Genomic DNA, 318 nt, shown 5'->3' on the forward strand with positions numbered 1-318 from the left:
TAACTAGTTGTTCAATTAGCTCCCCCCGTCACCACCGCCCATACAGGATAGTTATTAGAAACCTACACTTTTCCACCTTAAGTAATGACATTTCTAGTGCCTTAGCTGAGTTAGGACACTCAGTTAAACACATATACAATGTTAAGAATAAAAACAAATGTCCTTTACCTTTATTTTTTGTGGATATTCTCACACAAAACAATAACAAAGATGCTTTTTACATCAAGTTTCTACTTAATACCAAAGTTTCAATTGAGAAACCACATAAAAAGGCACGCGGCCCACCACAATGTCACAACTGCAAACTCTACGGATACA

Source organism: Acyrthosiphon pisum, chromosome A1 (genome assembly GCF_005508785.2).
Source record: "Acyrthosiphon pisum isolate AL4f chromosome A1, pea_aphid_22Mar2018_4r6ur, whole genome shotgun sequence".
In the NCBI taxonomy this organism is placed as follows: Eukaryota; Metazoa; Arthropoda; class Insecta; order Hemiptera; family Aphididae; genus Acyrthosiphon; species Acyrthosiphon pisum.